The 16,828-nt window shown below is 38.4% G+C and overlaps 1 long non-coding RNA gene across 2 annotated transcripts in view; it reads right to left on the bottom strand.

Annotated features, from left to right (window-relative positions):
- LOC132644766 (uncharacterized) overlaps nt 1–16,061 on the bottom strand; it is a 31,512-nt gene extending 15,451 nt beyond the window's left edge. Inside the window, exons 1-2 of one of the 2 annotated variants that reach the window (XR_009583900.1) lie at nt 15,624–16,061; nt 15,132–15,352 (exon numbers count right to left, since the gene is read on the bottom strand). This is a non-coding gene — a long non-coding RNA (uncharacterized LOC132644766). Of the gene's footprint in view, nt 1–15,131; nt 15,353–15,623 lie in introns of those variants that run through there. The other variant, XR_009583901.1, reaches the window with a different exon arrangement.
- Between the last annotated feature and the right edge of the window lie 767 nt (nt 16,062–16,828).

The following is a 16,828-nucleotide window of genomic DNA, read 5'->3' as shown; positions in this document are numbered from 1 at the left end:
CAGTGCTCATATGGGGGCTCCGCAGAAAGAAGAGCTCATAGCTCTGTTGAAGGAATATGTGGACGTCTTCACCTGGTCATACGCAGATATGCCAAGGTTAAGTACTGAAATAGTGGCCCACATATTACCCATCAAAGAGGGTTTTGTCCCGATCAAACAAAAGACGTGAACATTTAAGCAGGACATGAGTATCAGGATAAAGGACGAAGTAGAGAAACAAATCAAGTCTGAAATAGTGGAGGTGACATCCTACCCCACCTGGGTGGCCAACATAGTGCCAGTACCCAAGAAGGACAAAAAGATTCGAATATGTGTGGACTATCCAGATCTCAATCAAGCTAGTCCAAAAGACAACTTTCCTCTCCCAAACATCCATATTCTAATAGACAACTGCGCCAAACATGAGCTGCAGTCATTCGTGGATTGTTTCGCCGGGTACCATCAAATGCTCATGAGCGAAAGAGATGTAGAAAAAATAGCCTTCATCATCCCTTGGGGGGTAGTTCCGTTCGGCCTCGAAAACACCGGTGCTACATACATGAGAGCTATGACTACCCTGTTCCACGATATGATGCATTGAGAGATTGAAGTCTATATGGACGATGTCATCATAAAATCAAAGGAAAGCTCAGAACATACCACGCACTTGCGCAAGTTCTTTGACAGACTTCGCAAGTTCAATCTGAGGCTGAACCCTGCAAAGTGCACATTTGGAGTGCCTGCAGATAAGTTTCTAGGATTCATAGTCAGCCACAGGGGTATTGAACTGGATCCTACCAAAATCAAAGAAATTCGGGAGTTGCCGCCTCCCAAGACTAAGAAAGAAGTCATGAGCTTCTTGGGAAGGTTAAACTATATTGGGCGGTTCATAGCCCAGTCAACTGTGATTGTGGAGCCAATCCTTAAATTGCTCAAGAAAGACGCTCCCACAAATTGGACGGTAGAATGCCAAGAGGCATTTGAAAAAACAAGGGATATCTTTCCAATCCTCCCGTCCTAGTGCCATCCAGGAAAGGGAGTCCTCTATTACTGTACTTGTCAGTATCAGAAAATGCTTTCAGGTGCAGGCTTGCCCAACATGATGAAGAGGGCAAAAACGAACATGCCATCTACTATTTGAGCAAAACGTTCACAACCTGCGAGGCAGGGTATACGTTCGTAGAAGAAACCTGTTTTGCTCTGACCTGGATTGCTCAAAAGCTGAGGCACTACTTGTTGGTGTTCACTACGCACCTCATATCCAGAATGGATCCATTGAGATATATTTTCCGACAACCGATGCCCGTAGAAAAATTGGCTAAATGGCAGATGCTACTAAGCTAATTCGAAATCATATACGTGGTACAAAAGGCAATCAAAAGACAAGCCCTAGCTGATTTACTGGTAAAAAGTCCCGTCGATGACAAACTTGAACTATTATGGACTTTCTTCCCAGATGAGGAAGTGATGGTTATGGAAGAAGATGTGGAAAAACCATACTCAGGTTGGAGACTGTTCTTCGATGGAGCAGTCAATTACAAAGGATCAGGCATCGGGGCAGTGTTAATATCAGAAACAGGACAACACTATCCGATGGTTGCAAAGCTTAACTTCAGATGTACCAACAATATGGCGGAATATGAAGATACAAGAGTTGTTAGTAATCGGGGACTCTGATTTGCTCATAAATCAAGTGAAAGGAAATTGGGCAGCCAAAAATGATAAGATACTCCCATATGTGAATCTGGTACAGAGGTTGTGCAAGAGATTCAAGAGTATTGACTTCAGGCATACTCCGAGGGCTTAAAATGAGTTTGCAGATGCATTGGCTACGATAGCCTTCATGATCCAGCACCGCGAGAGTACTCATATTGATCTACTAGAGATCACACTGAAAGAAGAACAAGCTCACTACGCCCACGTCGAGGCCGAACCGGATAGCCAACCATGGTATGGTATGCCGATATCAAGGCTTACCTGGAGAAAGGAGAGTACCCCTCAGAGAGTTCAGCGAATCAGAAGCAAACCATCATGAGGTTGGCTAATGGGTTCTTCTTAAACAAAGAAATGTTGTACAAAAGGACCCCGGACCTTGGGTTACTCAGGTGTGTGGAAGCTGAAGAAGCTACGAAACTGCTGAAAGAGGTGCACGCTGGGGCATGCGGACCCCACATAAATGGATTCATCCTTGCTGAGAAAATCCTGAGGACAGGGTATTACTGGATGACCATGGAACATGACTTATGCAAATTCGTGCAAAAGTGCCATCAGTGTCAGATACACGGAGATCTGATCAAGGTTCCCCCCCACAACGTTAAATGCGATGAGCTCGCCTTGGCCATTCGTTGCATGGGGAATGGACGTCATAGGACCCATCGAGCCTTGAGCCTCCAGCCTCTAATGGACATTGCTTCATTCTAGTAGCCATCAACTACTTCCACTAAATGGGTGGAGGCGACTTCCCACAAATCAGTGACCAAGAAAGTCGTGGCTGACTTCATCAAAAATAATCTGATATGTCGTTTCGGTGTACTAGAATCCGTCATCACGGATAATGGTGCCAATCTGAGCAGCCATTTGATAAAGGACATCTATGAACAATTCAGGATCACCCACAGAAACTCTACTGCTTACCGGCCACAGATGAATGGAGCCGTAGAGGCTGCCAACAAGAACATCAAGAGGATCCTGAGGAAAATGATCGACAACTATAAGAATTGGCACGAACAGTTGCCTTATGCTTTATTGGGGTACAAAACGACAACCCGGACCTCCACCGGGGCAACCCATACCTCCTTGTCTACGGTATAAAAGCGGTCACAACCGCAGAAGTGGAGATCCCTTCACTCAGGATCATCCAAGAGGCATAGCTGAATGATACAGAATGGGTCAAAAATTGCTATGAACAATTGTCCATAATAGATGAGAAAAAAATGGTGGTGGTATGCCGCGAACAACTGTATAGACAAAGGATGTCTCGAGCCTTCAACAAGCGGGTCAGAGTCCGACTCTTTCAAATTGGTCAACTCGTACTCAAGCGGGTCTTCCCTCATCAAGAAGAATACAAAGGAAAGTTTACGCCAAACTGGCAAGGACCGTACATGGTCAGAAAGGTACTTTCAGGAGGAGCCATAGTCCTGGCTAACATGGACGGACAAGAGTGGCCTAAAGCTATCAATGCAGATGCACTCAAGAGATATTATGTTTAGGATTCCATTTGCTTGTATTCGCATTACCATTCCCTTGTAATCGTACTTTTGCTTGTAATCATACTTTGTAATAGACTAGGAAAAATAGATCATCTATGTAATGAATTACGCAATGACCTGACTTCCCCACAGTGGGATACGTAGGCAGTCCATATCGGACTCGGTCACACTATTAGTAAAAACCAAAACTCAGTTACTTTATTTTGAACTACGTTCGACCTGAATTCCTACAGTAAGGGGATATGTAGGCGCTTTCGAGCTTGGTCGTCATAAAAAAAAATCTAAGAAGCCCATAGGAGACCTCAGAGACACTCAAGCGAAGAAATCAACAAGATCAAAACACAAGGATCGACACATGAATCAATCAGCATCAGCCCTACACTGGGGCAGAATTTTGAGGAAACCACAAAAATTCCTGCATGACAAAATAATACAAGGGTCACTCAGAGCAAGACCTGAAACTGGGTCAGAATTTTTGAGAAAGATCTCAAAACTTCTACCACTTCAGAACTCAGCAATCGCATCTCCTGGAAGAATCGGAAGACCTCGTTCGAAGAAAACACACGTTATGACACACAAAAACAAAACAAAAAGAAAACAACGCGCATTTTATAAATTTACTTTAGATTTTCAAATTAGCGTAAGTGCGTCCTAAAACCATCTCACGAAACACCGAGTCCAAGAGGGCTCAAAGGAGCATCAAGAGGAGATGCCGGACGGGAGGACAACAACGCTAATCGGCCTCTTAGGAAACTCACAATTTTTTATGGATGCAGGTTTTTAACAGGACAGTAGGTACGTCATCAACATGTTTACTCACAGCAAAGGCGAAAAGCAAACTCTGGTAGAAGGCGAAGTATCAGGAGGTCATAGCAGAGAATGGGCGATAAGGACACACCTGGCCATGAGGGCCACAAAGCAAAAAGATAAAGACTGATTCGGCTAAAAAGGCCATGATAGAGAGAAGAAAATATATTTGGCCAAAAAGGTCGCACGAAGAGCGAATGACAAGGACATATCAGGCCAAAAGGGTCACAATGAATGAGCATAAGGATACATGTGACCAAAAGGTTCATGACAAGGACAAAAGGACATATCCGACTACAAGGGTCAACAACCAATACAATGGACGAAAGAAAGACTATTCAGCCACAAGGGCCATATTTTCCATTTGTATGCCAGGAGGACCATTTGTTCATACAAATTGCTGAGAGGGTCATTCATACAAACTGCCGAGAGGGTCATTCATGTCAAACTGCTGAGAGTGCCATTCATATCAAACTGTCGAGAGGGTCATTCATATCGAACTGCCGAGAGGGCCATTCATATCAAAATTTTTTAGAGGGCCATTCATATCAAAATTTTCGAGAGGGCCATTCATATCAAACTGCCTAGAGGGCCATTCATATCAAACTGCCGAGAGGGCCACTCATACAAACAGCCGAGAGGGACATTCATTTAAAATTTCACGAAGAATACCTGCAATAGTGTCAAGTTCAGGAGACAGGCACACAGCCGCAAGAAAGGAGCCGACTTGTTGAACCAGATCCAGATGAATTGCAAAGAAAACGTGGAACTTTTCTTACACAGCCGGTTAAGATAGGGTGCCCATGAGAGTCAAGATCTCCGGCCAGGATTTGGAAGCCATCCAATCTCAGACTCAGCCACAATTTGTCTTGTTTTTATTTTCTTTACTAAAAATCGCGACCGGTCGGACACATACCGGGAAATCTGAAGGTATTCCTGCATAAGAGACATACTCTTCTCCAGCAAGTCGAACTGCATGTGACCTGATTCCCAGAAACCAGGAATATATAGGCGGGCTCAAGACCAGAGAGTCGGTCGCACTCTAACAGCAGTCCAGAGAAACCCCGATCACTTCATCGAGAATTTCAGGACTCTCTTGCCGAATCACTTAAAAGTCCTTAGTTGAATCGAACTATGTGGCCTGAATTCTCGTATAGCCCGAGATATGTAGGAAACTCAGAAGCTAAGGTCCGGCCACGTATGTGAAAATTGCATGAAAATGAAGGGTAGAATAAGTCGGGTCAGTCAAAAATTAGGGTTAGTCAAATTTAGTTGTTAAGCGATGGTCCCTCCATCCCCGAACACCGAAGAGGCGGTTATTGAAACCTAATTTTTGACCTCCCGTAATTTATTTTAATTACTCAGAGTCCTTGGATAATAAATAAAATGAGCTATGCATCTTAAAGGGTTTAAGTAATTTTTATATAAATTGTTCAGGTCAATATTTTACTCCTTTAAATTGATAAAGAGGTTTTTTATGACATCATAAATTATTTAGAAATTAATTGGTATCTTTGTGACATTTATGGAACATTTTATTAGAATTAATCAAGAGCAAAACAATTTTGAATAAATGTTTATTTAATTGTTAAATTGTCAAAAGTCAAAATTAAATATAATTTATTCCCTTAAATCCGAGGAACTTGAGTAATTGATAGAATTGACCATTTTACCCCTCAATCTTTAATCCTGTGTGTTTGCATAATTGTTTGAAATTAATAAATTGTTTGGTGCTTAAATTAGATTAATTAATTAGTTAGAGGGTCGTTATTGCAAATTGGTTTAACTATTTAGTTGTTTACATTATGGCCACAATTGAATCAATAAATTCATGGTTGAGGCAATTGGGGTCATTTTTGCAAAATTAGCCTTTCAGTGGCCTTAATTGAAATGACCAAATCCATTGGCAAATCAATTAAGGTCATTAGTGCAAATCTAGCTTTAATTGGCTAATTAGATAAATAAGGCCATGATTGGAATAATTAATTAGAGTAAGATTAACTAAGGACATTATTGCAATTAGTTAACAAGAGGACCATAATTGCAACACTACTTTAAATTTAAAACCAATTAAGGCTATGCTTGTAAATTGAGCTTATTAGCCGTGTTTCAAAATTAGTTACGTCCTAATTTGTTTGTAATTGAGTACTATGGTCAATAATTGGTTGTTTAAAGTGTTTATCTATCTTGTTAAATTACCTGTCCTACCCCTATACGCGTATATACATCTAGTATACATAAATATACATATGTGATATACATGGGGAAAAGGAGCCATGATCATTTCTCTCAAATTGGACCAGGCCCAGTCCACTTAATGGACCAGACTCGGCCCGAAAACGCGTTAGATAATGGAAAGGAGTAATACTCCCTCATTCCATTCCATTTCACACACAAACACAGCCTTACGCCATCCTCTCTCCTCACATTCCCCTTTTCCCAAAACCCTAAAGTGCCGCCTCAGTATTCTCTCTCTCTTTCATGCCAAAAATGGCAACGGTGTAGAGAACCCAGGCTTTACACAGGCCTGGTACAGTTATTCGCGTGAAATAATCAATGTTTCAAATCCAAATTCATGTTTGTCGCCCCAAACACAGTATTGATCTCTTCTTTTTACTTTTTTCTTTCATTTTTTCTAAATCAAAGCAGGAATTTTGCATTTTATTTTTGTTGTACGAACTTTATTGTCATTGGTCCTTAAGAGTTTGGGGCGGATCGGCCTAGAAGAGGTCAGATCCAACCGTATGTGTTTGTCTTCTGTAGATCTTAGCCGTTAATTTCATGATATTGAATGTTTGCATCAGAAAACCACCTGGTACCACATCGTTTGTTTAGATCTTTCAATGAACTTTGGACCCTCTCACAAAAATAAGTTTTCACAAGCTCAAGAGGCTAGAATTTTGAATTTGAAGCTTCTCAGTTAATTTTTTTTTAGCTTTAACTTTTAAAAGGTTAAAGTTTCTAGTTCTAAAATTTATTATTGTTTGGGGTTTGTGTGACTGAGTACGAGGTTTGGAAGCACAAAGGCTTCAAAATTCATTCTTGTGTCTGGCTGCACTTTAAAAAGGTAATTGCTTATCTTTTCATTATTTATTTAGTTGTTGTTTATTTAGTTGTTATTATTATTTAGTTGTTGTTTAAGTTGTTGTTTATTAGTTGTCATTTAGCAATTGTTGCTTAGTTAGCCGTTGATTATTTAGCTTTTTAGTGTTGCTGCCGTTTATCTGGTTAGCTGTTACCTATTTGATGTTTGTCTATTAGTTGTTTATTTGTTGGTTGTTGCTATTACTTAGTTTTTTCCATTTACCATTTGTTGCTTAGTCAGCTGTTGTTATGTGTTGGCTTGTGTTGTTGTCTATTCAAGTTGTTGTTATCTATTTGATGTTGGTTTATTCATTGTTGATCATGGGTTATGGCCATTTTCAGTGGTTGATGTTGTTCATTTAGCTGTTGTTGTTTCTACAATTATGGTTATTTATTTAGTAGTTATTATGGCTTATCATGTGGTATAGCACCTGTTGATTGTTGACAGCCCACTAGATGTGACTAGTGTTGGCCTGTTGTGTCAATCCTGTTCTAGCTTAGGCAGATTAGTCAAGATAATTGTTCATTATTTGTATGATGGGTTAATGATGCTATAGTGGTGCTTATTTAGGCAGTAAGGAATCTAAATACACACCTGTTTTGAACAATATCGTTGGTGTTACTTCACTATAAAGAAATGAGTTGTTCTTGTCTGCTGAGTCTTTGTTAAAATTAAATGGATGAATAGGGCATACTTTGAACTGCCTTTCTAAAAATAAAAAATGGAGCTAGGTTATAAAACCAGGTGTCTAAGTGAAGATTAGAGAAATCCTTTTAAAAGTACTACATGTTATCCATGCCTTTTGTTCTGTAAATACTAAATGTGTCTAAATTTTGAAGTTTTACCTATGCATTCAATCATACCTTTTTTTTTTTTTTTTTTTTTTTGAAAACTTAATGAACATTTCAAAAGATCATTCCCGGTTAGTATCCCTTGAAGATGAAAACACCGAGTCCATTTTAGAGTTTTCCATAGCATTAGGGGTTGCTGAGTAAAGTGTTTCTTATTTTAAAATAGAATGTTGTCCTCATATTTTGTTTATTTGATAGGTCTGAGTGTGAAGATATCAATCAACTTATTGTTCCTCTCCACTGATTACTCTTTTTAAACCAAACTGAATATTTCTTGTTGCTTGTTATTATCATCATGTCGAAACTCAGTTTTAAAACATGGAAATGTTTTTTGTCACTTGTGTGTGTTTATAAAGATACACATCTTACCTTATTAGCTTTAGACTCCCTTAAATATCAAACTTTGCAGTGATTAGTAGGCGCAATGGGACTTGTTTGTTGCACAGTCAATATAGTCACGTCTATTTGTAATCCTAGACTGTTTTGGTATGCCATACTATGGTCCTGAACCCATCATCTCTGTAAGGTTAAAACATGTTCTAGTTCAATCAGTGTGAAGTCTAAGTTGCTATATAGATTTCTGCTTTTGTGAAGTACTTCCTTGAGTCACTCCATGGACCTGGAAACCTGCAGTTTTGTCCTATGTCTTAGTTGTGCCTATCTGTGTGTGACTACCTCTCCCATGCCATATCTGAAAAGTCATAGACTGTTTGTAACTCAGTCATTGGTTAACTGTTTCTATTTAGTCTATGTACACATATGTTGTGATTGTATTTGGCTTATTCATGATCATGTGTTATAGTCCTGTCCTTCACTCAGTTTTGTGATCATGTGTTATACCCCCTTCTTGCTCATTTGTGTTCACATGTTAATTGCTACTTGCCCACTCCATGTTCATGAACTGTAACTGTCTTTACCTATCCCATGGCTATGTGTTATAGTGTATTCCTGTACATATATTGCAACTATTCTTGTTTACTCTGTGTCCTAGCTCTGGCTGTTATTTGCCTTATGTCTCTACCTTCATTTGTCTTGGTTAACATGTATATGAGTTAGTGTTGTTGCTTGTGTGTGGATGAGGGGTTTTGTGTCACCCTTTCTTCTTCTTTGGTTATACTGATTTGGAAACTAAAGTGGTCATTTGGGGGCCTAGTTTGAACCTTCCACTAGTGTCCAGCCATGCCGGAGGTTCGAGAAACCTCTTGGAACTTGTGCGGCATCAGGAATAAGAGAGGTGATGACTTCCCCTTTTCACTACTTAAATCCTTCTCAGTAAAAGCCAATAGGAGATAAAAGTTGTGACAGTTACAGAACTCGTAAATAGCCTTAGTGTATATTAGTGTATATTTGTGTGAGTATACTTGTGATAAGTTCGGTAAATATAATCTAACCGGGTCCCCTTTTTCTTTCTTACTCCCTGCATGGCCATTTGGGCCAAAGACACAACTACCCTATTGGGCCAAAGGCCCAATGGGATAATTCATTCAAAAAAAAAAAAAAAACTCTATCGAGTCTGAAAAGGAAAGGGAAGCAAATATATATATATATATAAGGCCCAGTCACGAGTGAAAATGACACGAAGGTCCAACCATGGGTGAAAATGGTTAAGGGGCTTGGTACACCCCAAGTTTATTCCTTTTTTTTCATTATTCACTTTATTGCTTGTATTGTATTTGAAAAACTCACATTATTATTGAAAACCAATGTGGTTAGAATTAGACATCTTATGCAAACGGTTCACATGACGTTTAGATTGACTTTAGGCCCCAAGTGAATTTTCCAAACCCGAGTAATGTTTTTCAAAAGTTTAAAAAGAGGTAAATCAAACGTGTTTTTCATAACAGCCCTTAAACTTGCAAAAAGGGGATTGATGGTAGCAGTAACATTTTTACCAAACTGTTCGTCTTGCTTTCAAAATACAAAGTGCACACCTTTTTCTAAAGAGGATTATGGACAAAAGATTTCAATGTAAATATTCGCCCAGGTTTTAAATTAAATGCCATGCTTCATTTTGGAAAAACTGGTATATTTTGGATCAAATCCATATGATAAGAACATTAGATTTTTGGGCCAAAGCCCACCAAACTTATCGTTTCAAAAGGTCTCTTTTAAATTGGGCTAAGCCCAAATTAAATGGTTTTTGCTTGAAAAACAAAGATGGTACATTTTGGGGCAGAGTCCATCACACCTTTTTTTCGGAAAAAAAAAAAGCGAGTAATTGGACTGAAACATTTTTCTCAAATAGACACTTAGATTAGTTTGAAAACGCCCCTTTTACCTTCAAAATTGTACTTGGGCGTCCAACCCATTTTGTTAGAGTAAGTCCCGATCCATGATCTTTTCAAACGGCCCAATTTTAAACTCGAATCAGATCCTTTTAATAAGTTCTAAAAAACGCCCTTCTCAATAAGTTTGAAATATATTCGTAATCATAAAGCGATAAGTGAGATGTTCTAAACGTGTATGTGGTCAACCCGAAAGCCAAGTGTGGAGTAAGCATGAATTGAAATATGTACACTTCTTTGCCAATTTTTATAATAAAATCAAAACAACTGTTTTTGCTCATTTTACAAAACAAAATATCCTATCCTCATATTTAAGAGGAATTATATTTATCCGGATATCATAAATCTGAACCTAAGATAACCCATATATAAGGGAGTACAACAACAACAACCCAGTGAAATCCCACAACGTGGGGTCTGGGGAGGGCAGAGTGTACGCAGACCTTACTCCTACCAAGATAGGATGGCTGTTTCCGAAAGACTCTCGGCTCAATAAAAAAAAGCATAAAAAGAGGTCAGATAAGGCTAAGAGATTCGAAGCGATATGGAAATGAAATAACCCAAGCGACACAGATAACATAGGATAATCAAAGCACAGGAAATAACAGATAATAGCAGAAATCAGGGCACAAGAAATTATACTGCGATAATGTGACTACTAATAAGACAGGATAACGAGACTATCTACTAGTCTTCTACCCTAATCTGGGTCCTCCAAACCCTCATATCTAAGGTTATGTCCTCGGTAAGCTGTAACTGCGCCATGTCGTGTCTAATTACCTCTCCCCAATACTTCTTCGACCTACCCCTACCTCGTCTGAAACCATCCATGGCCAACCTCTCACACCTCCGCACTGGGGCATATGTGTCTCTCCTCTTCACATGCCCAAACCATCTCAATCTCGCTTGTCGCATCTTATCTTCCACCGAGGCCACTCCCACCTTGTCCCGAATATCCTCATTCCTAATCCTGTCACTCCTGGTGTGGCCACACATCCATCTCAACATTCTCATCTCGACAACTTTCATCTTTTGAACGTGAGAGATCTTAACTGGCCAACACTCCGCCCCATACAACATAGTCGATCTAACCACCACTTTGTAGAACTTGCCCTTAAGTTGTGGTGGCACCTTCTTGTCACATAGCACTCCGGAAGCAAGCTTCCATTTCATCCATCCTGCCCCAATACGATGTGTGACATCATCGTCAATCTCCCCGCTGCCTTGCATAATAGACCCAAGATACTTGAAACTACTTTTCTTTTGGATGGCCTGGGTACCAAGCCTCACTTCCAAGCCAGCCTCCTAAGGTGCTTCACTAAACTTGCACTCTAAGTACTCTGTCTTGGTCCTACTCAGCTTAAACCCTTTAGACTCCAGAGTATGTCTTCAACCCTCCAGCTTAGCGTTAACTCCGCTACGAGTCTCGTCGATCAGGACTATGTCATCCACGAAAAGCATACACCGTGGCACCTCACCTTGAATTTGTCGCATCAATCCATCCATCACCAAGGTAAAAAATTCCAAATCTACGATATGCAATAAAATGACGGGTTTTATAAATGCGGAAATGTTCCACTTAAATAGGCAGTTCATGCAAATATTCACTTGGAATTCGAAGGTCAACTGTATAGTACGAATCCTTAATACTAGGGTGTCTAACACCTTCCCTAGGGGATTATCAGACCTCTTATCTTGAACTCTGGATTACGAAAGCTTGTTCACTGCATATGAATAAATCCTTCAAAACCGGTTTTCCTAATTTGCTAAAAATTAGGTGGCGACTCTTTGTCAAAACAAGTCTGAAAGAGCACTAATAAGTTCAAAGTAGCTTTCTGAGGGCTAACCCTCCCGCGAAGTGCGAACCGTAACAGTCGCATAATAATTTACTCAACTATGATTCGGGGTCGAATCCACAGGGAATAATATAAAGGCAATTTAAACAAGTAAGGAATTATCACTTCCCACGCTAAGCCAAACACTTTTTTAATATTTTGATTTTGAGAAAATCATAACTAATGTGAAAATATAAACTAATCTAGAAAGCGAGTAAAATGATCAATGACCACAAGTATGGATACAAAGGAAATTACGCTCAAGTAACGATCCAATGTATTTCATGATTTTACAACTAAGAGTGAGTTTATGTTAATAGATAGTGATTTCTAAAATCTCATCAAAAGTCTCTCGACCAAATTGATAAATGTCATTACTAAGCTTTCTCAAGCCTTAGACTGTAGAAAATGTGAACAATCAATATAATCTCAAGCAACTTTCCTATCTCTAGCTCAAGTTATTAGATGAGATTTAAAGCTCCAAATTCTTGTTAATTAATCTTTCTCAACCTTAATCTTCCTCTCTCGAGATAAATCGAAGTAAATGGACGGGTCTTAGGGTTAGCTAATCCCTTAAGAAATACTAAAGAACAAGATTAATTAAAACAACATTAACTCACTTCATGAACAATAAAAATCATTCAATACATAAGCATAACAAGAGTTTCAATCCAAACATTAACCATGTATATTTTCATAAACAACTTTCATGCATTAAAATGAAAAACTACACACTTAAATAGTCAATACAAAGCAAGGAATTAAAGAAATGAGTAAAGGATTAAGAAATTTTTTATCAAGATCTTCAATCCCTAAGTGTGGATGCAAAAACTTCATTTTCATTTCAAGTGCTCAAACACCAAGTTAATCAAAGTAGTAATCAAGTCATGACACTAAAGCTTCAAAATTTGCCTCATCATCACAAAACAACTTTCTTTTGTTCTTTCCGCTCAATTGGAAAATGGAACAAATTCACAACTCAAATTCTTATGTGCCCTCACAACCAAAAGAGAATCCCAACTCACAAAATGCAATTTAAAACACAAATGAGATATCAAATGGAAAGAATTAACTCTCTCTCACACACACAAAGATGTTCAAATGCACATAAGTAGTACCGTAAGCTTGCCCTTCATGTATTTCTCCACTAATGTAGATACACTTGGTTCAAAATCAATTAGGACTTAAAGGGTTGTAATGTAGGCTTTTGGTTAAGGTAGGGCACAATTTGGGTAAAAGTGACTCAAAACCTCCCTAAGCACTACAATTTTCAACAATCAAAGCACACTTCCTTTGAAACTTTTCCATCCCTTCATTTTTCATTTCACCAACTAGTCTTCCCTTTATTCACAACTCTTATTATTCCTTGCTTTTTTTTTTCTTTTTCAAAATAAGAATAAAGATTCAATTTTTTTTTCTATTCTACTATACTACTTCATTTTTTCTTTCACCTTTTCACATTTAAAGTAACTCCCACATAACAACTTTTTCCAACCATCACCCCCAAACTTAGGCTTTTAGCCTATGTTTACACTTTCAAAACACTTAGGGAGGTAGGATGCCAAAAGATATGTCAATAAAGAATAAAACCATGGTTCAAGGCTCAAAAAGGGTTGATTAGGGAAAATATGCAAGGATAGGAAATTTAAGGCACAAATACGATTCAAGGAAGGCCTAACATCATTTTTCAAACCAAGTGTAGTCTAGGATTTCACCTTGAAACTCATTCCGGACAAGTTCTAGACCACAAATGCAAAACCTCACCATACACGGCACCTGATAATCCAAGTAAAATATGTATCCAAAATCCAATTAAAACAAATGAACTCAAAGAAAATCACTTATAGAGACTATTTAGTGAACAAAAGAACCAAACATTGAATCTAAAAGTCACAACAAGAATCCTTAATTCAATCATTTTTTTTTTCAAAAATCAAGAACTCGTATGCCAAGGTTTAAATAAGTTAGTACCAAGCAAGCCAAAAATTGGCCAAGGAGCAAACAATCACATCCCAACACCATTTTTACTCCTAACTACCTAAAACTCACTCTACACCTAACCTACAAGGCTTATTTCGCTTAAGAAAGTGCCCAACTATCTATCATAGGGACAAGCTGACTCAAAACTACCTAAAAACACCGGGTTCAAAAGACATTAGCATCCTCGGGAAAAGAACCACGGCATAGAAAAGCCAAGGATATTACTAATACACGACAAAACATGGGCATACAAAAACTAGCATATCATACTAATATAAGAGTGCCACGTCAAAATCAAAATGTCAAAACAAAAGAGTTAATCTACCAAGTCCATAAAATTCGTCAAGCCCCCCATATCATCACAAATAAATGAGTCACACCCCCAACTAAAAGTGTTGCATTGTCCTGAACGCAACTAAAAATATTAAAGTTCAAAGTAACGAGGAACTCCCTGAAAAAATGTAGGAGGAACTCCCTGAAAAAATGGTGCCATTGAGCTAGAGCATAAGGGTGAACTAAAAGTCATTTTGTGTTAAAGAGTGCCTAAAAATGAAATTAGATTGTAAGAGCATAGCACCAGAAGCTCATACCACCGTATGATACATCATTTAAGCGCTTCAAACAAAAAATATCAACAAAATTGGCAAGTCTACATTTTGCAATGTTGAATTAACCCAGATTATAACCAAACTTCTTTTTTTTATTCACTGTAAAGCATCTTTCCAACATAGAGATATCACCACAAACTTCTCTCAATCACTCCAACTCCCTATTTGGTTTAAACACTCCCAATAATTACCATATTTGTTTCTGAATCACACAGCTCACAAATACATTGTCATCACACAAATTGTTTATCATGTACTAAGCATTAAAGGTTAAAGCACATCTTCACACCATCACAATAATGAGCCACGCAGTCAGCACCATAGTTTGTCACAACCAACTTAATTGTCTTGCCCAATTTCTAGTACACAATAAAAACTCTGGCCAAATTGCATCATAATAATGGTGACTAACCATTCAATTCAGTGAAAGGATTAGTGAGCACACAATAAAATGAAGATCAGTTTTAACAAAGGCTCAATCAAGCAAACAAATAGAAGAACACATTTCTGCAATTCATGATTTATGGCTATACAGTAGCATACTGCTCTGTGTAATATTTTCCTCTTAATGTCCACTTCATTACAAATTGGTAAAATCTGAACAAAACAATTTAAGACCAAGGCAAACTACCCCACACGCACTTCTAAACTTCGTCTCATATCGCTTGATTACTCAGACTTCTACCGGCGAATGAAATCGTCTCTCAGACAATCTATCAAACAAGTAGTGTGCATCACTTTAAGAAAACTCATTGTAACAGCTAGGAGATTGAATTACCCTCCCAAAAACATGAGAATTATAGTTCAATCAATAAAAATTAAAATCAATAAGCCAACCACATCAGAATTGCACAAAATGTGCCCCAAATTCCGCATAAACTGAACTATAGAAAGAAAAATAAATAAAAAATCTGCCAACAATAGGATTGATGGGGGAGAGAGGAGAGGACAAGAAGGAAAGGAGGGAGAGATTCAGAGCCTTACCTGGTGGTTGAGACACGAGACTAGGAGATGGTGCGTGCGGAGCTGTGGTGGTGCACGAGGAGATGTGCTGGTGTGGAAAGGGGAGAGAAAATAAAGGAAGGGGGAGTGTATAGTTTTAAGTGTTTAAAACACCTGGGTCGTTCGGTAGGTAGTCAAAATTATCCCGTATTATAATTTCGGGATTAATTTATCTCTATCTCTTGGGATTATTTTATACCATCAAAGGATGAGTGGAATAGGAAGGATATCCCATCTTTTAAGTTGGGATGCATTTTATACCTTGTTTGGTATAAGATATAAATTTATCCCACAAAAAATTAGTTTTGAGATATCCTAGCTTATACCATACACCAAACGACCCCTTACATGGAACCAAAATATACAGCAAGTCCTTTGAACCAAAAGTAAGTGCTGGATCCACTTTGTGACTGTTGAGCCAAAATTAGTATAGCCGAGAGTGACCTGAAGCAATGTTGCATATTTTGCACTGTCCAAAACCTCAAATTCTATTTAAATCAATTTAAAAAAATTATGAAACTTGATAGATTGGTCGAAACCAATAAAATAAACTTAACTAAAAATTAAAAAGCAAAATTGAACTAAAAAAAGAAGGAATGTGGGTTGCCTCCCACAAAGCGTCACATTTAACATCATGGCACGACGTGTGTTAACTTTATCACTTTTCTCTCCATTTGGAGGACATGTATTGTTGTCCTAACTTTGAATCAAAATTATGGTGACGCTTATGGGGCGGTGGTACAAAAGCAAGGAGGCCAACTCTCGGGTGTCGTATTTTGCACTTTTTGACCTTTAAGTGAGGCATGTCATTTTATCTTCTTGGCATAGCAAATTTCAAAATAAAAACACATTGATCTTCATCACCAAACTCCTCCATAGGCTCGGGTGGTTCAATTTCCATATTACCCACCAAACACAATGTTGAAAAGTGGTTAGAATGCGGTCCAATACGCTTGAATTTCAAATTTGCATTAATTTTGACATCCTCCCCCAAAAATGAACTAGAGTCCTTGAAAATTATGTTGTGAACCTTTTCGCTCAAGTCTAGTATCATTTCTTCAATCCCGGTATCTTGCATTATTTTTGGCTTTGTCGGTTGGAAATTCACCACTAGTGCTTGAAAATCAATCTTAACATCTTCTTCATTGACCACCAACTCAAAACTACTATCCATGGCCCCTTGATAT

Source organism: Lycium barbarum, chromosome 6 (assembly GCF_019175385.1).
Source record: "Lycium barbarum isolate Lr01 chromosome 6, ASM1917538v2, whole genome shotgun sequence".
NCBI classification, from domain to species: Eukaryota; Viridiplantae; Streptophyta; class Magnoliopsida; order Solanales; family Solanaceae; genus Lycium; species Lycium barbarum.
The sequence above is the reverse complement of the archived record's forward strand: the minus strand, read 5'-3'. Positions and strand labels throughout refer to the sequence as shown.